The 22,345-nt window shown below is 44.5% G+C and overlaps 1 protein-coding gene across 1 annotated transcript in view; it reads left to right on the top strand.

Annotated features, from left to right (window-relative positions):
• The window catches only part of CHSY1 (chondroitin sulfate synthase 1), a 78,407-nt gene that overhangs the window by 17,915 nt on the left and 38,147 nt on the right, over positions 1 to 22,345 (top strand). The gene's annotated exons all lie outside the window — the stretch shown is intronic.

The following is a 22,345-nucleotide window of genomic DNA, read 5'->3' as shown; positions in this document are numbered from 1 at the left end:
AACCAACTGAACTTCATGTCTGTTACTTGCAGCTTGTGTGGTAATGGTAAGGAAAAGAATCAGAGCCTGCATATCATTTATATTGCTATTAAGGGCCCAAGCTATTAAGGACCATTTTTTAAGACTTGGAGTAGGAACTGTCCGATTGTCATTTATCCTTTGTCCACACTGCAGTGTTGTGCCCTGATGTGAAGTATTGCTGATAAGAGGACAGCCACTACAGCGAGCTCCCTTTTCCAGGTGAGCAGCTCAGCAGTTTTTCCACTTTCAGTGCAGCTGAAACTTCAGTGATCAGCTTCTGTGCTTGGTGATCTGATGTCCTGGGAACATTGCTGGGATAGGGCAAACAGCTTCCTTTAGTGTCCTGGTTTGTAGCTGAGAGCACGTCAGTGCAGGATGGGATCCCTGAATGTTTGTGCAGAGCTGTGGGATGAGGCTCCTGGAGCCAGTGCTTTAGAGTCATTAGCTTAGAAAGAGGTTTAGGGAAAGGCAAAGACTTGCTCTTGTGTAATGAAGAGAGCACAGGTAGGGTCATGCCCACTGGATCTATAGTTCCACCCAAGTCTCTGGGTTTAATCCTTCCTACTGAATGGCTTTAGGGAGCTCCAGCTGAGTGCTGTATTTTTGTTCTTGGAAGCAGCCTTCAGAAGTGTCCGGTATTCTTTGTGGATTAAATACAGGTTCTTAGACAGAGGCCAGGATTAGCAATGAAATAAATGGGAACCCGTAGTTTGGACTCAGCCAGCAGTTCATTAGAAAGCAGGAAGGGGTACTAAAAAGCTGCTTGTAGCTCCAGAAGTGCCACTGTCACCTTCTTCCAGCTGCGAAGAAAAGCATGTTAACAGAAGAATAAAGAAGGATGTTGTCAGAAAGCTCCTCTGCCTCAGGGTTGCCCCAGCCTTGCTGAGCAGGCAGCCAGCATTTGGATGCTGTGTCCTTGCCCACTGTCCCTGTGGCCCTGCTCAGACCGTGTGCCTCCTGAAAGGCAGGCACAAGTTTGCTCATGAAAACTTGTTGCCTGCTCTTGTCCATGGTTGCCACTTCAGATTGGTGCAACTGGTTAGAAAAGTGCTCTGAGAGCAGCAGCAGGGTATTAATGCAGGTTCCTCTGCTCATGGGCCTTCAATGGGTGTAATTACTTGGCAGTAACTTCTTTAAACCTTATTTGAATTAAGGCTACATGTTTTGGCTGGTTATGTCACCACTGTATTAGCGAGGAATGCAGGAGAGAGTGCTAGTTTGTATTAACTGAGCTGCCTTAATCCTTTATAACCGTAGGTTTTATTATGTGTTACTGTCTTAGAGAGAGAGAAAACACTTGCCCAGGGGACAGCAGAGTTCACTCCTCAGCATCTCTGCATAAGGGCAGTGTTCTTTGTCCTCAATAAGGACTAAGAAAGTTCTTAGTAGGTGGGGGTGGAAAAATAATATTATGTGTAATTCTGCACAGATACTCAGTGGGTAACTGTATCTTAGGTCTGAGTTTTTTATAAGGCTTTTTTCCTCCAGTCCCCCTTAATGTATGGGTGCAGGGTGGGTTAAATGCCTGACCCAATTTTTTTAATGGTTTCCTACAGTCTTCAGACCAGATGCTTCACTAAAAACAGTCCTGTCCAACATGAGTGACTCCAGAACATTCACCTCCTGCATTCATTGTCCAGGTCAGCAAAAATATTCTGCCCTTGCATGTGAGTCTTCACTGTCCTGACAAAGGAGAAATTTGCTTAACCTTATCACAGATGATTTATCAAGAAACCTACCTTCACCTTATCTTACCTTGTTTGTTTAACCTTATCACAGATAATAAACTGGCATACTTGTTTTTATAGCCTTCTCCTGTTGAAGACACTTCCTAACATCTTTGGCCAAGGGCAACTTTATTTAAAAAAAAAAAAAGCAAATAGCCAACAACTGTGAGACAATAGCAGATTTAATCTTCATAAAGCAGCAGGGCTTTTACTTCCCTGGGAAAGTTTGCTAACTGTGGCTTTTCCAGGTTTTGGACAGAGCAATTTTTCTTTGACTTTTTCAAGTAATCTTTTTTTCCCCCCTTCTCTGACCCCCTGGAGTGGAAATGTGCACTGTAATCACTGCAAGAGCCTTTTGCAGTTGCAGTTTGTCTTGCTTGTGTTTTACTGGGCCCAACTGGAAGCCTCCTCTGATCCTGTGGAATAATGTGTTTGGCTGAATCCTGAAGTTTGCTGATGGTAGTATTGCTGCTGTGTGTGCTTGTACTGAGGAGAAACTGTCCACGTGGTTTCTTATCTTTTCTAGGCCAAAAATAACACCGTGGCTCCTGCAGCCTTAAAGAATTAGCCTAATTTCAGAGCTGGAAACTAGGGTGAAGATGAAAAGTGTATTTCAAAATATACAAAATAGCAGCTGGGTGCTGAGGCATTGGGATGAAAAGTCTTTGTCTGGAGCTCTGGATGGTGGATCAGAGGTGTTTTGTGGTGCGTCTCTTGCGCAGAGAAGTCTCTGCTGAATTGCAGGTTGGCTCAGATTTAAATCAAGCCGTGCAGTTCTGATGCAGGGACTGCAAGCGGGGGAGATGGAAGCTGAGGGCAAAGCCACCTTCCTTGTGGTCGTAGGGTGGCTCCTCCGGATCCCTGAGGTGGCCCTGCAGAGCCAACAGGTCGTTCCTCCAGCCCGCGGCGTCTGCCTTGTGCCATCTGCCCTCGCGGTTCCTGGTGCAGGGGAAGTGTGAAATGTGTAACCCCGTTTATTCTGCGAGGTGGTCAGGGCCGTCTCCCGTACAGAAAATGCCTTGTTTCTGTTCAGCCAGCACAAAGGCTCTTTTATAGCTGCTTGGCTATACATCTGTCGAGGTGCCTCAGACTGTTAGCACTGGTTGCTGTTTGAGGTATGCAGCTCTGAGGCTGTGATGTACAGTGATATGTTGTTTATGTGTTGCCTCCCTTTCCTTTTGAGGATAGGGAACTGTGCTGGGTCCTGCCCTGAACAAAGCTGGTGTTAGTTATGGGATGGAGCGGTAGCCTGGAGATTTTCTCTTTAAAAACAGACTGGAATCCTTCTGTTTCACACTTCCAATTAAACATCTGAATTTGGCGATGTGACTGCAGGACAATAGAACTTTCTCTGGGGAAAAGTGTGTTGAATTTCTGCTCCAGCGACAGACCTGGCTTGAAAGACATTGTACGTACCATCACAGAGGGATCCCTGTCCTTCACAGGGCACTTAACTAGAAAAAAACCCTGACTTCCTAAAGTTTTTGAACTTTATTGCAGCCTTTGGATTAATTTTCTCATTTTCTCCCTGCCTGCCCTGATATTTTTTTTTCTCCTGCACGTGTCCTCATGCTCATTTCACAAAGACATTGCTGAAACCAGTCCAGCCCAGAAATGCACACTCATCTTTTGAAATGTAGGGGAGGGAGTGAGAGGAGGCTCTGTAAGCCAACAAAGTCCTGGTGAGTTTGGAATCTCTGAGTTTGTCTCCTGTGGCCTTCAGACATCTTAAGGTTTGCCATCTCCTGGCCACTGTGTTTGGTTTTCTAAGTTGGTTTTCTTTAACCCCACAAAGCTATCTGACAGCTCTTCAGTTCCATTCCCAAATAGCTTTCTCATGCTGTCACTGCTGGCTTCCTGACTTAAAGTAGAGCTTGGGTGGAAAAATAATTTTTCATCAAATTACCATGAGATGGGTCTCACGGGACAGAGGAAGAGCGCGAGAGGGATGTGCTCTGTTTTATGTGAAGCTCTTTTGCTTCGGTGTTGATTTTCTCTTCTGCTCCATCAGGGTGGATAAATTGTGAAATCTGGTATCTGAGTGTGGCAAAAGGTGACTTGGGGTGGGTCCATGGCATGTTCCACCACTGAGTCCCTGTCCCTGGAGAGCAGCAGCTCTGCCCTGCCCAGGCCCTGGTGTCATGCCCAGCTCTGCCTTGGAACATGTGCCTGTGCTTGCTCCCCTCTCTGGGGAGTATTTCTTGTTGAAGGTCTGCTTTGGCTTTGAAGATGCATTTAGGCTTTTTGTGGCCTCTTTCACAAGAGGGTGAGAAGTTACTTTTCAACTTAATTTTAGACTGGCTGTCGTTCTCGAGCAAACTTGAAGTGTGGTTTTGACCTTGCTCACAGGGAAACTTGGAGGAACCTGATTTCCCAGCACACCCAGGGAACTGTTACCTCGGGTCTAGAATTTTGTGCTTCGGCATCAAAGAGCTTTGCAAACCTTTCCCATGCTCCTTCCACCCTGTGGAACAACAGCTCTCCCTGCGTGGCACGGGGTTATCCCCAGGGCACAGGAGGAGGTACCGTCAGGGCAAGGTGTAGAGCGTAAGAGGTCCTGGCTCTGTGTCCTGCAGCCAAACCACACCTTCCCTCCCCTCTTTCACCAGTCACTTCAATTAAAATTCCACCGTCAGGGCTGAAGGGAGGTGAGGCAGGAGCAGACTTGTTTTCAGGAGGGAGAGGGAGAACTGAATTTTCTGCTGGAGTGGGCCTTTTCCCGGAGTGGGCTCAGGAAATGTCCCCTCCCTGCCAGTTTAGGTGCAGGGAAGTCACAGGCAGAAATTGCAGAAATAATCAGCGTGCTGTGCTTCAGCTCCCCGAGGGCATCAAAGAGGGAACGAATTGAGCTGGAAGCAAAGAGCCCTGCAGACAAACCTGCAGTTCTCCATCAGCCTTTCTGAACCATGGCCCAGAGCAATCACTGAAGATTATATCTTAATAAAACTGGGGGAGCCTGGCTTGCAGGGGTGCAGATGAGGCTCTTTGCTGGGATTGGAGGGGGGGCAAAGTGGAGGAATGGGAAAGAACCTCTTGAAGGTGAAAGGTGGCGAAAGCAAGAAAGTCAGAGTGAAACCCAGGGGGGTCTTATTCATGTGGTGGAGTCCAAGTAATTTCAAATATTCTAAACAGAGGTCCCGCGAGCAGAGATATACGAGGGAACCAGATTCCTTTGGCATTTGCAATATCAGGCTGGCTAAAGTCAGCGCTCTTGTGCAACGCTCTGCCGAGCGGTTACAGAGCAGATGTTGCTCCTTTTGTAACTGCTGTTCAAAATGCACCAGTTTCTTGCCGTGAGGGAGAGTTTGGCTGCCTGTGTAAATCAGGGAGCTGTTTTACAGGTGCTCACCTTTGCAGAGGACCAAGAGTGACAAAATTGAGGTGGGGAGTGCTGAGAGTGGAGGAGAAGCAGTCACTTGCAGTTGCTGAAGAAACTGTCTCCTTAAGGAGTGAGGACAATGTGAACCTTAAACGTGCTTAACCTTTGTTGCAGTTTCTCTAACAAGAGTATGGGAGCTGGGTATGTGGTGGGGGTGGGCAGAGAAGGACTGAGATATGCCTTCAGCAAGGAAATTATATACATTTCTAAAATAAATGCAGCTAAGCAGTAAAATGTTGCAAGGTGCAAGCTAAGGAACAACCAGCTGTTTTCCCTGGCTCTCGCTATGACACAACTCTAATCCTCAAAGCCGGAAATCGTATCTGATGGGCTACAATAATCTTATTTTTCCTAGACGTAGAACTCCCCTATGCCTGTCTCCCCTAGGCAAGGTAGAACACCTGCCAAGAAGGCAACGTGCTCTGAGCCTCAGCTGCTTCCACATGCCAGCAAAACCATCCTGCGTGGAAGTGACAAGTGTGATGCTGATGGGACGTGTTCTGGCGTGGCATCTGAGTTAAATCCGAGTGGGAGCACTCGTGCACCTGACTGATGGCCAGCACAGGAAAAGCACTGAGCAGCCTGCATTGTGGCTGGTGTAATTTCATGCCTGGTTACCACGCAAAACAGTCAACCCTTTACCCAAAAACGGGGTCTGAAAGTGACTCCTTAGAGTATGTTTTCTTCCTGTCCAAGCAGAGAGCGTGCGGTGAAGAACAGTGGCTTGGATTTTGTTTTCTTTGGTAGCCAATATAACGTCACTGGTTGTCTTTGTGTCTGCCTCTCTTTGTGTGGTGGGACAAAAAAGCCGTGTCCAGTTTGGGATGGGTGCCAGTTTTATCAATATGATGATTATATTCAGAAGAAAGGAACTGCAGTGGCTCTTGTGGTGCCTCGATGGTAAATAATAGTAAAATATGGCTGGCTCTTAATATTCTGGTTAGACTCCCCCGATTGCCACACACTGGAAAGCACCCCTTTTCATATTGCTGCATGTTCATGCACTCTGTGGTTAGCTAAAGTAAATGTTCACATCCTTGTGTGTGCTGGAATGTGACAGAATCACTGTAAAATATTCCAGACCCTGTTCTCGAGCATTGTCACTTGGATGATGCTATTACAGGGTTGGTGTTCTTTCTCTTTGTTTTTAAATCTTCAAGTGTTTTGTAGATTTACTGCAGTCCTTTCTACATGAGGTTTTAGGGATAAAGCCATAGCTATAACTTTGAAACTTGGAAATATCTGTACAGACTCAGTCCTGCACCTCACACCAGACAATAATGAGCACTGAAAGCTAAACTGAGCCCATTGATATGGTGATGATCAGTACTTTTTTCTTTCTGATTAATATTCAACCTGTGTCTTCTATAATGTTCCAAACAAACCGTGGGATTGTCCATTTTTCTTAGATCCAGTTGCCCAGTGGATTTGAGCCCGTCCTGCCAGAGAAGCTGCTGGCACTGTGTCCTGTTAGGGCAGTATGCATGTTGGCCTGTGTGCTGTGCTTATATGTATGATCCAATTTGGGTTGTTTTTCGTTCCCTGAGAGTGGTCCTGGGCTGAAGACGACAGGCTGCAGTGTGGAGAGAGTTCCTTCTGTGTTTGATCCGCTGCGATGTGGAGTCTGTAATCCCGTAAGGGTTGCCGTATCCCTGCTGGGAGTCTGGGAGCTGTGCAGGAAGTGCAGAGCACTGTGTGCTCCAGCCTTTGCCCTGGAACGCTCACATGCCAAGAGATTTGAGAGTGGAGCAGTGAATGGCAGGACACCACACAGTGCCACGGGCAGCATTAAGTGAGCAGGAACAGATGCAGATATTTTGAATGATGTTTTAAGTTGAAGCGAATTCAGTTTAGACAAACAACTTGGCAAAGAGAGAACTTCTTGTCTGTGCTTTAGGAGAGCTTCCTGGCTGCCCTCTTGGTCAAGCTGGCTGCTTTGTATCCCCTTTAGTTCTCGTCTGCCCTGTTTTCCTCATCACTTCCAGTGTGGAGTGGTCACATTGGTTCTCCCGTGGGATCAAGAGCTCCTGTAGGATCTCTGCTGGGTGTGAGCCCAGGATCACAGCCACCAAAGGAGGGCCAGCAGACTCTCAGAGGCTGGGGATAAGCCATCCTGTGGCTCTTGGACATCAGGAGAGGTTTGAACAAGGCATGTAGCATTGGGAAGGCCGGCACCTTCCGTCCCATGCCAGCTTTTGGCAAGTGTCCTTTTGGCTTTGAGAGTGGGGACTCAAATGTACAGGTTGACCAGGCTGAGATGGCAAATCTCCTGGGTGTAAACTACAGCAAATGTCACACCAGCCTCCCAAAAGGGCAGGAGGATCTGTCAGGTGGCCAAACACAACCCCCCTCCTGCCCCCCGGAACTTCGGCTGAAGGTCAAGGCTGAGGTCTGCTTTTCATATCAGGGTAGCCTGGGAAGCTCATTGACGTGTAGTGTCAGTGGAAGTAGGAAATTCTGAAGATCTGAAGGGGAATTAAAACCTAAACACATGCAGAGAGCACGGGGCCACACTCATCTCTGGATTGTGCACTTCAAACTGGAGCTGCTGTTGGGTAAATCCCTGCTTGCCCAAACCACAGCAAATTTAACAGGATAATACTTCACAGAGATGATAGACCACTCTGTTTGTTTCTCTCTCTTCTATTTGTGGGGAAACGCTGGAACAAATGGGGATTTGCACATGTGCATCTGAGATATATCTGTGTATATATCTCTATATGTCCATATATATGCAGCCTTGCTCCCTGAAGGGAGAAGTGCTCCGCAGTCAGTGGTGGGGAGATGCTCTCCCAGCAGTTCTACATCACCTCCCCCTGAGCTTTCAGGAACTGGAGCTGTTGGGATGAGCAGGGAAGTGAGAAGGGCGAGGAGTGAAGTAACACGTGCGTCTAATCCAGGCTTTATTTCTCGCTCTGCAATAAAGACGACCTTGCTGGCTTGATTGCTTTAGATTTGCTGCAAATCTCATCCACTCAGCAAACTGCTGGAGGGAACTGCTGGCAGTGTCTCAAGGTAACAGTAATAAAAACCCAAGTGATTATAATATTATTTCATTTATAACTGAATGAAATGCATAGGGGATGTGTGCAACAGAGCGGTTATTTGACAGGACAGGCAGCTCTGCTTTGTGGGGGAAGAGGGAGGCTGGGGAGCGGCTCAGGCTTCCCAGCACTCTCCATAGGCACAACTCAGGATGTGAGCTTTTTTTCTTCCAGAAAAAAAGATTTCTAGGAAATGCAGGATGAAGTGGTCTTTGTTTGGACTGGCCATACAATCCCCTCACGAGCAAACACTTTATCATGCCAGTTAGGCTGTGATGAGTGATGTATTACAGTAGCAGGCTTGTTCCTCAGTGTAACTGCTGCTGCCTTTATGGCCAGAGAAAACCAGGCAGTGAACTTGCTTGAAGCAGTTTAGTGCTAAAATTGCTGTTAGAGTCCTTTCAGGGGAAATCCTTGTGGCGGAAGGCTTTCACATTTATTAATTAGCCTAATTTCTCTACCTTGTGAAAGACAAATCATTCCAAAAGTAAAGAATTAGGTCCAGGTAAATTTATATTTAATGAGATAACGTTATAACAAAAGAGAACATTGTAGTTGATCCTTGTGGGTCCCTCCCAACTTGGAATATTCTGTGATTCTCTTACACAGAAATGTATTAGAAATGCCTTTTGTAGTCATAAAATGCAATGAAGATTTTTTTTTTTTTTTTAGTTTGCATTTCCCCTCCTCCCCAGCAAAACCTCACTGAACACGTCTGGACAATGAATGTTCTTTTGTATGGATGAATCTCAGAGGTTAAATTTGCCCCTGTAAGGTGTTTGCACTCACATAAAGCTCTTTTATGTGTGACATTTCCTACATTATAGCAACTAGCTTTAAAAAATGAGTGTTTAAGGAAGACTTAATGTCACATAAGCAAGGCTGTACTTAGCTTGTGTTTCTTTTTTAAAATGTCAGTGTCACTCAACAAAGCCCTTAACAGCTTCCTCAGGTTGCTGCCAGTCCCTTCCCTGACCTGGTGCGTGGGGTATCCATGACCTCAGTGGGTCCAACTGGGTAATTCTTGCTGTTGTGAGTCTGGGAACTGCCTGTCATGCCTGTGATAAAGGTGCATCTTTATTTATTCCCTAAACTGTGTATCCAACACCTTGGCTACCACAGAGGCCTCCAGTTAGTAACTCACTGAAGCAACCTCTCAGTCCAGGAGAACTTCACCTGAGTATAAACTCAACCCAAGGCTCTTCTTAGCACATCTCTCCCAGGAGAAGCTTATCCATATTGTAGTTTTTAAAAAATTCCTTTTATCCATTCGAGACTGTCACCCTCAGGACTTTACCTGCAGGGCATGGAGCAGACCCTTTGCTTAGGGTGAGCAGTGGTGTGTCCATTTACTGGCTCAGGTCACTCCTCTCCATGCATTTAGTTGCCTTTTTTCTCTTTTTTTTCCCCCACTTTTTCTGGTACCGATAGGTTTTGGTCACTGCTTTTAAAATGATGCAAATTTCTATCTTGACTAGAAGAGGCTGACCACTGAAGCTGCCTTGCTTTTAGTGCTATTCAGGATGTGTCTTTTTTTTAATCTCTTTTTTTTTGTTTTCCTTCTTCAGTCAAGTCTACAAAGAATACTCTGTTTTATGTGCCTTATATGTATGATTTCTTCTTAAAGGACGACTCATTTCCTCTACTTTAGAGGTATTTTCTGAAATCTGTCACTTCCTGTCTCTTTCTTGGCTGTCTGATTTGCCAGTTTTTACATTTTTTTGTGACTGTTCCGCTCATTAACTTCTCAGATCCTTTGGGAATTGTGTTTTGCCCAGGCGAGTGAAACTTCTTTTTTATTCTCTGGCAAGAAATATTTGCCGATTAATTTAATTGCTAAATTGGCTTCTAAGCAGAAGCAGGCTTGGAAAACTGAAGGGGAATTAATCATGCCCGCTTAACAGAAGGGACTTGAGAACAGGGAGGCTGCACTAAAGACGTCAGTGAAAACCAGCTAACAAGCTTTTAGTATTTTGTCATACTTTTTTTGATTTCTTGCTGGCTTTCACTGCTTTTTGCCTGCTTGTAGAACAGACTGTTCCCTCCCAGGGAGAGAGGAGTATTCTCATCTCAGGAGAACACTGACTGGTTCTAAGGGTGAAGCCGCTGTGCACCTGAAAATTCACATTACCAGCACAAAATACACACGTGGGAACCCCCACAGAGGGAGATGTGCAGGTGCTTGTGCTGCTTTCCAGTACAAAAAGCCAAAAATCCTAAACATCCTGAAGCATCAAGCAAACAAAAATGTGGTCCACAACCTCTGTGTGGGTTTGGAGAGTCAAGACACATTCCATGAACTGGTACATGAATGAGCTGGAGGAACAGCTCAGATCCACAGGTTCATGGGCTGTACCAAGGCCTTCACCCTTCACCTGTCCTGCAGCAAAGGAAGGGGGTTCCTTGTGCAAAAAACAGCCTCACACTGACAAATGCTTCTCTTGAACTTCCTGCAGACACATCTCAGTCGATTTGGATTGATCTGTCTTTGATGTATACATGATTAATTCTGCTCTAATAAAATGCCCGGTTCAAAACAGCAAGTGCTGTATCAGATGGCATTTAAGATAATTTTGTAATTAATATATTTATACTGAAAGTGAAACACAGGTGGGTTACAGGAGCTACTTCTAAATAAGACCTGGCATAAGGTTGAATTTTCCTCTGATGTAAATGGGTGTAACTTTATCAGATACAAAGGTTATGCTGATGTACATCAGCTAAAGATTAGAGATCTTGAATGTGACTACATACAAGTACTACAATAAAATACTATGGTCTGAAGGTTGTTTTTGTTCAGCTTTTCATTAAAACAAATTGAATCCCATTTGAAAAGCTTCTGCCTGCGAGACTACAGGTCTTGAGTGAGCTCAACTTCATGGGACTCCAAAGGCATTATTACAACTTCTGTAATTACCCAAAATAGCTGTTCTGTGCATAAGATTGGCATGACATTAAAGCTCAGTGTCTTGGGCTCTTGCAGGACTAGGCTCCAGTAATGACTCTTCCATTATTGAGCTGGGAATCTCTGAAATGCATAAAGTCCTTTATAAATACTGGGGGTGTATGATGTAAAATGTGTGATTTTTATTAACCATGTCAGATCTGCTCTTGGTAGGAAATGTCAGTAAGGCCTTGCAGGTACTGTGTCTTGGGGGAAAGAAATGGGAATTTAGGGAGCAAATTTTGTGTTTGGAGAGGTAGGAGAAGCAATTTTATTTTGAGTTGTTATCTGTTTTGCCTGCTGTCTCCATTGGCAGAGGGAGGGATTAGCACTGTCATGGCAATATTAGGATACTAGGTGTGATATTTGCAGGTTAAATTAAGTGGAAGAAAGAAATGAGAAGTTATGAACATGAAAAATGTTCTTAGGTAGGTAAAATCACTGAAGTTATTCCATACATTAATAAGTGACATTTCTTATAAAGTGCACATATAATACTAAATTCTCCAAGGTGCTTGTAACTTGAAGAAATACTTTCTTGCAACCCCTGGATAAAGACATTGAGTTTTTCTGCATCACTTGCCATGCGTTAATTCAGACATGCAAATAATGACTAAAGAACCTGATTTCCGTAGTGCAGGAAGTGTTTTCAGAAGAACAACCAACCCAGAACAGTATCAGCATTATATTGAACATGGACCTATGCTTTGAAAATCCTTTTTTTTTTGCTGATTGAACTGGCTCCCGTTGAAAATCTTCCAGTTCTACTCAATTTTTATTATTTTTGCATTTATTTCTCAGTAAATGTTAATAATCTGAGAGCTGCAGTCCACTGATCATTTTTAAATTATTCATATAGCAGTTGAGCAGAGCAAATATAAATCTAATCAGTTTTGAGCATTTCTGTTTTGTAAAGTGTATCAGAGGATATAAGGCAGGTGTAAATGAAAACACAGCTGTGGTTCGGGCAGTGTTTTGTCCAGATGAATGGTTTGGTACTCACACAGTTGAAGAAATGAACAGTTATCTTGTGCACACTGGTGCATAAATCGAGATGTAAATGTGCAGTAACTGGGTGCACAGATTTCTGAGATACCCTCCTGCTTAGGGGTTGGTGAAGTGTTGGGTGCCTGCTGAGGGCTTTGATCTACAGCTGGGAAAAGTAACAGGAAAATGTGCAGTAAACCTGAAGTCTCCTAAATGGAGTGGGACTGGATGTTTTTGAAGTAGAAAAGATTGGAGATGATGTCTATAAACTTTACTTTTCCTCTCCCTTGAAATCTCATGGGAGAGAGTCCCAAGATTTCCTCCTTGATCATCCCTTAAATGTTGTGTTCTAGGCATTTTTGTGCATCTCAACCACTTTTTCATGAACTTCATTAATCAGTTGGAAGATCTATTTTTTGGCTTTGTTATCACCAAGTATTGTCTTGCCTTAGGATCAGAGAAGACTACCTTAACTACACTGATAACTGGTCCCCTCACATTTTCATTATTGCTTTACAAATCTTTGTAGCGTTTCAGCAGATCATACCTTGGCTCTTTTCAAACCCATGACATTACTCTTCCCTGTACACAGTCTGACATATACTTGGGTAGTTTGTTGCTGTGCTGGGTTTTTCCCTAACTCTTCTAGTTTTGCAGCCAAGTTTCTGCCAGGAACATTCTCAGAAGGCGCAGCATTGGAGTACACGAGTGATTTTTGGCTCCCCGGCCCTGGATGTGGGGATACCATTAATATATCCCAAAGCAATAGCCTTTTTGCTGCATTGGTGATTAAATGGCTTTCTAGCTCACACTGGAGAATGTTTCTCCTTTTGTGAGAAGGTCTGTCAGGGGCTGTTAAACATAATGGTCCAAATGCAACCTCCAGCTCAGGAAGCTCTTCAACTGCTGTAGCTGGAAAACAGTATGAGGGTAGGGGCCATACTGTATCTGCCCTGCTGCTTGGACACTTCCCAGAGGAATTCACAACTGCCCACTGTCAGGCCAGACATGACCCAGGTGGGCCTTTATTCCGGCTCAGCGTGGCTGCTCTGCGTTGATATTCTTAAGTTCCTTCTGGTGCTGCCTCTGTCTTACTGAGTTGCCCGAATGGTTCTCCAGCTGGCTCACGAACTCTGGCTGCATGTCATCTGGTTTCACTGCACCAGTGGGATGCAACGAGATTAAATACATTAACTCTTCCTCTGACCATTCTTTTCCAGCTCTGTGAGCTTCTCTCTTTCACGAGGAATGTGAGTGAAGGCTTTTACCGGTGCGGTGTCACCTTTTGGTTTCTTCCTCCGTAATTAAGTGATGGGCCCCTCTCCAGAGCTTTCCCTGTGTCCCTCTCCAGCCGTATCACTGCTGCTGTTTAAACTGTTTGTGATGTTGGTCTCTTAAAAAGCATTACTCTTGAAAAATTTTACTGCTAATGCTGGGATCATCTTCTCCCATGTACCCATTTCTCCACAGACTTTAATTTCTGGTGCTTTTCAGTCTTTCCCTGCAATCAGATGTCTTGTGGACCATTTTCTTTTTTGTTGTGGTGGATTTGCTCTGCTTCACTGCTGTGCTCTGCACTGAGAAGTAGCATTTAGTTTGCTTCAACCTGTTTCCCCCCTCTTATTACCACCCAGAGGATCTTGTGAGCTCATTTAACGGCCTTCAGCCTCTACTCTCTACCTGTTAATATTTTTCTTTGGATTCCTACCATCCTCTGGAGCATTGCCTCTTACTAATTGAGAGCTAATGCTAAGTAGGGCAAACATTGTAAAGAGCAGCTTTTCCATGAAGAGGCTCTTTAATTGCTGGCAGGAGAAGGTAATATCTGTAGTGTTTCCTCTCCCTTTGCTAATGCAAGTTCAAGTATTGCCCTTCCTGCTGGTACATGAAAGCACTTTAATAAAGGTTAGTGCTCTGCATTTGTTGGTTGTGATTAATGAAGCTTCATGGTATAGGATTATTTTTGATATCAGGAAAAGAAATGGACATCTGACTGGCTGTATTCCAGTAATATCAATCTTAAGCTTATGCAAGTGCTTCTGAGATGTTTGCTCAGAGAGCAAAGACTACTAGGAGACAACAGACCAAAGATCCCTCCTGTACTGGGAAATCCTAAGAAATGCCAGGGCAGTGGCTTCAGTTCTTGCCTGCTCACTGGACCTTGGCAGGTTTCACAAGCAGTGTTTGTTTGGCATGAGCGCCCAAAGCCGGTACCGAGATGGGTGAGCATGTACTGTCTCCTGGTTCTCACCAACAGATCTTGTGCTTTCCTCCTCCGTGTCCTGGGAACACGAGCTGTTCAGTGGAAAATGTCCTTGACCAGAGTGCAGTGCTAAATCTAGTTGTCAGTTGAACTTAGAATTTATAGATGGGGCTGGGTTGCTTTTAATGAGAATGCCTTGTCTTGTTTCTCTCCTCCTCCCTGTCTTTAAATCTGCCTTGTCCTTTACAGCTCTCCAAAGGGCACTGCAGCAGAAAGAGAACACATGAACAATGCAACATGAAGCCAAGAGCTTTTTATGTTTGACTTAATAGCCTTTCTTAAAGAAATTTGGCCTAGGGCTAGACGTTTGCAGGTGGGAAAGGTGGAAAGACACACCTGCTTTCACTACTGATGTCTGATGGTTTAAGAACAGTGCCTAGGTTGTTCCTTCTTTGGGTGATCAGTAGTAGTGATGATTCAGGATTTATGGCTCTTGGAGTTTTTATCAGGTTTCTGTTTCTTCTCCCTCTTGAAGGAAAATTTTCCATGTTTTGAATAGAGTCACACGGCAGGTTAATTTGTGCCTAACCTACAGTGCTGAGTTTTGACCCGTGTGTTTGGTTGGAAAACCCCAGCTGGCCTCAGCACAGAGGCCTGGGCTGCTCCTGAACCTGAGTGGCCTTTCCACTTACCCCAAAGCAGTGATGGACCTGACCTGCTGAACCAATCCAACCTGAAATGGTGGCTCATTAAAATCCAGATACCCCTTAAGCACTGGCATGGACGGGAGAGCAGGGCACTTTCACTCAGGCTCCCTGAACTTTTGATTTGTTCAGAAAGTGATTTCCTGGGTATGAGTCTGTATCAGTACTTTGTTTTAAACCAACCCCTTTAATTAGGCTTTTGACAGAGACAATAGCTTTTGATTTGAGCACTCCTGTAGTAGCTAATTAACTTCCCAAGAATTTTGTGGACACTTGGATGTCACTTATTTCAGAAGGTGAGGAGTATGTGTCTGTGGAGTCCTTTTTACCTCTGATATTCCAATCACCTTATCTTGCCTTTGAAGCTGTAGGTATTTCCAAGGAAGTTAAGCTGCTGCTCATTCCAGCCCTGCACTGCTCATTCTGTTTGTGTTGTGGCTTTTTTTTCTGTTTCTTGTGTAGAACAAGGGGAGGATTTGGTAGTTCATCATAGCTGTTGAATTGAGGTCAAGGAAATGAATATATAAATGGAAGGCTTGTTTAGGTGAAAAACAGTATTGAAAAGTCTCTTAAAAACTTGTTGTTAATAATGATTTTTGTAGTTGGAACATGGTAGGTTTATAGTATTAACTTGATAATGTCCTTTTTCCTTTGCCTGCAACCTTTAAAATAGATAGTGTTACATTAATTACGGAAAGTTAAATAGCAAAAAAACCCACCTAAATTTTACTAATATTTGCAATCCCATACACATTTCAAAACGCTGGAGTTTTAAGGACAGAGTGAAGTTAGTCCTTGTTCTTAATCCTTTTTTCTACTCTTGGATTATGGCTCCCACAACAGAATCAGACATGAAAAAGGGATTTTTGCAGCAGGGCTTTGCCTTTGCTGTATCTTAAGCACAAAGATAAGCATGTTTATGCTTGAACATGACGACACTGTGGAAAATAATTGTTGATCTGATTAACTCCATTGAGAGGGAACTTGCCTTCCTGTGCTTTATGGGTGTTCATCTGCCCGGGGCGGCAGAGGCTGAGCCACGAGAGCTGCGGCTTCATTTCCATTCTGCAGCCACTCAGAGGATCGAACAAGTTTGGACAGCAGACAAAAGGCAGGCCTGCGAGAGTCCCTTCTGCATGTCAGACTTAGGCAAGTTTGTGTGCTTAAAGAAGCTGGAAGTAATAAAGGCTGAGCAGAAGAGACTTCTCAATACCTTTAGGAAGAACCATATATGGGGGGTTTTTAACGTTGTTTGATTCTTTTGTTGGTTTTGTTGTTGTTGTCTTGGCTGATTTTTTTTTTCTCATGAAAAAAAGTGGATTTTTATTTTCACCTCTTTTTCTTTCAATCCAGGAAACCTGAAATTGAAATTGGCTTGTATTGATGGCTAGATAGAGCTGAGAAGCAGACAACTGGAATTTCTCTCTCAGAAAGCAAGTATTCAGTTAAATCAGTAAATCCCCCTATGACAGTTTAATCCTAAACTGGAGCACAAGTCTCATGCAATGAAACAAATGTCCACAATATTAGGGAGGACTCTCAGAAGCCTCATTTAACTGCTGGAAATAAAGACACTGTAACATGCTGCTCGTTCCATAAATATTTCCCAGTTGTAAGCCATAATGGGAAAACACATTACCTTTCACCACAGCTGTGATTAAACATGGCAGGATTGCTAAACCATCAGCATACAAAACTCTCTTAGAGTGTGCACCCATGTGAGGTGGTGTCTTTCCTCTGTCCTTAATTTTTGCCACAGCTGAAATGCAAAACTTGGGGCAACAAAGTGTGATATTGTGTCTCTGTAGGGTCAAGCTTAGGGAAATCACTTGTTCCTTACCTGAATTCCATATTTTGAACAGCAGTGTCTTGGACAGGGTCTGGACTTAACACATTCAGTCTGCAAGACCACCACAGTAAAGGATGAAGTGTGATGGAAGGATCTGTCTTTCATTGATTAGATTTCATCTGGTTTTTGTCAGTCTGTAGCCCCATTTCCTCTGTGTGTCCTTTCCAGGTGTGTTTGTTTGTACCTCACCTTTTGCTTTGTGCTCTCTGCTCTGCCTGTACTTGCCTGTTGTGTGTCACCCTACTTTTGACTTGTTAAGTTTGGAGGTCAGAGAGAGGTTGGGGTTTTTGCTGGGTATTTTTGTTCTTGTCTGTGTTTTCTTGGCTGCTTTTTTTTTTTCTTTTCATATTGTTACCAAGCCTCATGGGTTCTCCTCTAGGGTAAGAGAGAGCCTTTGGCCTTCCCAAGACTGTAAATTATAAACAGAATTGCTTTTTACTTGCAGATTTTGAGCAAATCTTTCCTGGAGTAGCACTGGAGGTGGTGATTAGAGCCGAGGTTGGTTGTCTGTTGAGTGTGAAGTTCTCACAGCTGTCTGGCAGAGCTGTCTGCTTGCTGCAAAGCCTTGTTGTACAGTTGGCTTGGGATCCATGGCAATAAAGTATCTTCTGACAAGTTATTTTTCTTTTTTTCTGTTAAAATTTTTTATTTTCGTTTCACCCTTTTCTGACTCTAGCACATGATTTGAGGTCCTGCCTACGTGACAGTAAAACAGGGCTTTTCTTCCTGACAGTGGGCATTTCTGGTTGCTCCCCAAATCTGCTCTCCCATGGGCAGGGACACTGTGTCTGGTTGGAGACAGCTCTGCCCAGTCTGTAATACCACTTAAACAGTCTGTCATCTGGCTTATTAGATGCATGGGAAAGCAGTTTCTTATACCTGTCCAGTTTCCATTTCCAATTTCCATTCTATGGAATGGACATTTCCCATAAGTCATACAGGAATTTTATGACAAAACCTTACCTAGAGCCTATTTTGGACAATGAACCTTGTCTTTTAGTTTTCCTCTTTGTAAGGGATTGTTCAAAAAATGCTGAAGACGCTCATTTAAATTCATCCCAGAAGTTTTGCATGCTGAAGAGATTTCAGTTTATTCCAGACACTTATCAGGAGAAAACTTTGGAAGCAGAACTGTGCGTAATTGGATATGTGCACAGAGATCCCTGCAGGGTGTGTGTTTCAAAGTCTGTTGTCTCTGCTGTTAATAACAGCCCAAAAGACCTCAGGCATCTATTTAAGGCTTTTTTACTAAGGGGTACAGTGAAAAATATATATAATTTAATACAGTATTAAAATGCTAGTCACGTGGAAAATTGACCTTATTTAAGGTACTAGATTAGCCTGCAAGTCCTCATATTTGGCCTCAGTTTTGGTTCATTTTTTAAGGGAGGGATGGAGGCAGCTGGTGTTTAAAATACCTCAGTTTCTTTTCTTCATGCTTGTCTTCCAAGCATTTAACAGTGGCGAGTCTGACTGCAGATTGTCTTCACCTGGCACAGACTCCCAGCGCCGCCGGCTCTCGCTCTCCAGCTCCTTCTGAAGGGGGCATGTGAGTGCATTGGTGAGGGCCCTCAGAGGTGGTTCTCAGAGCTGGATGTGCTGCAGCTTTGGCTTTTTGTGGCCCAGCTTTCCAGGGGCTGGGCTGGAGCGCTGTGGTCCGAGCTGGCTCAGTGTGGCACGCGGGCGCGGTGCCCGACTGGCCGCGTAACGCTGGGCAGCCTCTCCGCGTCCGGGCTTGGAATCACAGACGGCTGCTTGGCAGGGAGATCAAACCCTTCTGAGAACTGCAAGGGTGTGAGACCAGACACAAGGATGGGCACAGCCCTGGGTTTCCTTCCCAGTCCCTCAGCTGTAGCTCGCTGTGGTCGCTGCTCCTTCATCTAAGGAATCGCAGAAGCCACTTGTCACAGTGCTGATGTTTTCTTGCTGCTTGAGCTGTCCAGCCGTGCCTCACTGTTGGAGAGGATCCCCTGGCAGGACCATAATTTGCTTTTTTTGGGTAGGGTGACCAAATTCTAAGAGTAATAGGCCAGGAGGGTGTATCTGTATTCCTGCCAGTCTAGCACGTCGTCAGTTGGTGGTGGCTGTAATGTGAAACCCTCCCAGAATATATCAAACCATAGAAGAGACAGACTGGGGAAAACCTTTTAGAAGCCTTCCAATACCTAAAGGGGGCTGCAGGAAGGCTGCAGAGGGACTTTCCACAAGGGTATGCAGTGATATGGGAGAAGGGCTTTCAGCTGAAGGAGGGCAGGGTTTGATTAGTTATTTGGAAGAAATCCTCCCTGTGAGGGTGGTGAGGCTCTGGTACAGGTTGCCCAGAGAAGCTGTGGCTGCCCCATCCCTGGAAGCGTCCAAGGCCAGGTTGGACAGGACTTGGAGCAACCTGGGATAGTTGAAGGTGTCCCTCCCCATGGCAGGGGGTTGGAACTAGATGATCTTTAAGATCCCTTCCAACCAAAACCATTCTAGGATCCTATGATTCTCTTAAGAGTTACCTTTGGGGGATATCATTGTGAGCTTCTCGTATCTAGCAACATCCTTAGTACAGCTCATAAAACAGCCACTAGCTGTCCTTGGTGGTGATTAGATTGCAGCATTTCAAATGCCCATAGTGATCAACCATCTCCTTTAAAAGGCTGTGCAATACTCATAGAATGACTCAGAATGGTTCAGAAAGCCAGGGGCAGCTGAGATGTTCGGGGCCTTGAGCACCCTCATGGCCCTGCAGTGTCTTCTATGAGAAGGAGACAGTGGCTGCTCCTGCAGGCTGCAGTCCCCAGGTGCAGCAAGGAAATTCCAGAGGCACATTACACTGAGGTCATGTTTCTCCCAACATAACTCTGAAATGACTTTTTGTGCATTCCCTCTTTCATCCTCGCTGGGGATGGCGGCGTGTTCTAGTGCGTGTGGTGACAAGCTTTGTAAGAGCTGCTTCCCACAACCCAACCTCGCTGCAAGACAGCAGAAAAAGGGCTTTTTCTGTGAAGCTTTCAGAGTCTTGAGGGATACACATCTTCTCGTGTTCCCTGGCTGCTGAACTGAGAGCGGTTGGCAGTCCAGCACGTTCACAGCTTGAGGCTTGGGACGCAGCTAGTCTAACGTGCTGGTGATACTGCTGACATTGCATTGTGGGACAGGGAAGCAAAGGTTGGCAAGAGATGACATTGTTCACTTTCCATACATGGATTTAAGTTTTCTCATTGTTTAAAGAAGGGATTTGCAAACCTTTTGGTGTGCTCAAAAACACTGTCCAAAGGTATATTTGTCATTTAAAGAATTAATGTTGAAGCCTTGACAGTTTAAGTGTACAAATGAAGGGAAGTTTAGAGGAGGAGCCAAGTTTTCTGATTTTTTTAAATATTATTTAGTCTGAGCAGGAAGGCTTTCAGGCCAACAGCCCATCTTCAGACTGGAAAAGAAGACTTAGATCTTGAAAGCTTGTCAGTCTCTTTGCCCTCCCAGCCCCTCAGGCTCCTTGTTTGTATCTGTTGGTCTAATAAAAGGTATTACATCTCCTGAAAAATGTTTCCTCGCTAAACATTTAAACACACTGGTTTGGATTTGTCAAAACTGTCTGGACGAATTAGGCGGGTTTCCATAACACTCCTGAGCAGCCTTTAAATCATGAAGATGGATTTGGAAATGCTATCCAATTTTTTTTTAAGTGGGTGGTAAAGTAGTATGGACAATACAGAGGCCTTTAATGCTTCAGTTATTGAAAACTTCTCAGTTTGAAGTCTAGGTAGTGTCTATTTAAACACTAGTCCTGCAGCAGATGTTTGCTTTGCTTTCCTCCCTTCTAATGCAGCTGGGCTTTTTGGTTCCTGCAGCCTCTGCTGCATCATCATTTCATGTTACCTGCAGCTCAGTTATGTGTTTCTGCAGGAATCTTTGCTTTATTTACTGCTGTTGTCCACTGAACTCACGAAACTCATTATTTTCCACTAGATAGCTGCACGTTCCTGTCTTTGGGAATCACTGAAATGTGTTCTTTGCCAGCAGCTCCTAATGTAACATAGCAGCAGTTACTCGCCTGCTTTACGAGGTGATGTGCCTTGATGAGCATTTGCTGCCAGCAGACTTCATAATCCCTCCAGAACACGTCAATAAAACAGCTCCCAAAATACCATGGACATGTTGCAAGGGATAGGAGTCCAGCCTGCACCTGGCTGCTCCAGCTTTGTTGTCCTTGGGGAAGGGCTTTGCCAAGGTGGTGTGATGGGGAGAGCATCCCCTCCTTCAAAACACATGGATACAGTGCAATGTTCAGGCTGAGTTCTTGATTTTTAGTATTAGCTGAGAAAAATTGTTTTTAACCACTGTTTCTCAAATACTTCTGCAGAGGAACCTAGAATTGCTACTTGAAGGATCATGAGACCATTAGCATTCTTGTTTCAAATTCTGACCTTTAAAACAAAAAGCATTTGGTCATATTCACAACATGCAGGGAAGGGAGAACATGGAAAGGTTAGTGCAGCCCTGGGTTTGTTCCCTTCCATAACTGCACTGCAGGAGAATTAAAGACACTGTGAGGAGCTGATTCTTGTTCTTGCTGCACTGCTTTTTTGTGTTAACAAGCAATCTTTGTCAAAGTGACAGTGTACCAGAATCCGTGGTACATGAGACAGCCCAGCTGATCTTTTTATAAATTACATTTTTTTAACCAGCTGAATGGAGACGTGTTAGCTGGGTCTGGCTACCTGGTGTTCCTGAAGATCTGACTTTTGAGCACCCACTGCTCTGCTCTTCAGTGGCCTTGGTGACATTGCTGCCTTTTAAAATTGTTTTGAGTCTTTGGCAGCCCATTGGCAGACCTCACTTTTCTCCTTGAAGTGGGTAGTTACAGGCACACAGATAATGGTTCCTGTAGGTGTCTGCAGGGCGGTGTGAAAGCAGGGCCTGAGTAGGAAGGTGTAAGAAACACTTGCTGTTAACTTTCTTCCCAGAGTAAAACTGCACCTGGTACCTGAGCTGAGGCATTTCAAGTCAGTCTGGGTGTTGCTGTCCCACCATCAGGGAAAAACACCCCATGACTGCAGCAATCTGCAGTATTTGAAGAAGATGGAGGCATCTGATTTTTCTTGTGCTGCTTGTACAGGCCTCTTTAAGGTGCTGCTGTTTTCCAGCAGTAGGTTTGTTCTCCAAAAGGCATTTGCTAGAATTAGGTTTAGTTATAATTCTCCAATATTTAGTTGATCTGTGAAGTCCCCAGACCCTAAAGGAGCACTCTTTAAACCATCACAGGCACTTCTGTTGCTCAGCTTCTCTGTCCCATTGACTTCCAATTCCACACAAGCTTGTGAGTTAAATATAAAGGGTTTATAAACTTATCCAGTATCTCTGAGGAAAATAGAAAGTTAGTGGACTGAATTCAGTGGTGCTGAATACCTGTTTGAAAGTAGAAAATAACAGATCTCCAGAAATGTGCTCCTTCCTCTTAGGCATCTAAGAGAGGAGGGGGGTTTTTCATGGGAGCTTGAGAGC

Source organism: Neopelma chrysocephalum, unplaced genomic scaffold, assembly GCF_003984885.1.
Source record: "Neopelma chrysocephalum unplaced genomic scaffold, ASM398488v2 Primary Assembly neopelma1_75, whole genome shotgun sequence".
NCBI classification, from domain to species: Eukaryota; Metazoa; Chordata; class Aves; order Passeriformes; family Pipridae; genus Neopelma; species Neopelma chrysocephalum.
This window is presented reverse-complemented; position numbering and strand designations above follow the sequence as displayed.